The sequence below is a fragment of the Acyrthosiphon pisum genome, chromosome A1 (genome assembly GCF_005508785.2).
Source record: "Acyrthosiphon pisum isolate AL4f chromosome A1, pea_aphid_22Mar2018_4r6ur, whole genome shotgun sequence".
NCBI classification, from domain to species: Eukaryota; Metazoa; Arthropoda; class Insecta; order Hemiptera; family Aphididae; genus Acyrthosiphon; species Acyrthosiphon pisum.
Window position 1 is genome coordinate 93826312 of NC_042494.1, and position 680 is coordinate 93826991.

Here is a 680-nt window from a genome sequence, read left to right on the forward strand (position 1 = left end):
CCACGAGCACGGTTAAACAAAATACCGCAATTAAACCAAGCGCTCGCGAATTTCTACGTTTTCAACGTTTCAAAACGTGGGCGTTCGTTGTGCAAAACGTTTGCCGCTCCAGAATTTCCTCATAATGGTACATAATGGTAGCTGTAAGGTATAACTTGGTTACCTAACGTTATTATTTACGATTAGTGATAGTACCATATTATTTTGGTGTTCAGTGTTGCCAGTTACGGTGTTATTATTGTAATATTGGTCAAATAAAAAAAATATTTTTTTTTGATACCAACATAATGGTTTTAACCAGAAACATGGTATTTGTGGGACTCTTCTGGCACGCTACCCCATAGATAAAGCTATAAAAGAGTAAAAGACGAATTTATTGTGCCGGACGCCATTGTACTGTACTATAAAAAAGTTAATAACAGTTAATATAGGGGATACAATAATTCGACCACTCCGGAGCTGGCTGGGCCTTGCTGAGCTGCTGTATGGCTGATCTGCAGTCAGGGTAGCTGAACTGCTGGGTGGTTGATCTGCTGTGTCTGATTTTAAGTGTGAGACGGATTCGAATGGATTAAAAGACAACTTGATAATGGATGTGTACAAAAACGTGGTTTACGAGTTACACTTGAACGAAAGTTTTCGTGACCGACAGAACAACCGGTAAAACTAAAAGTGATGGC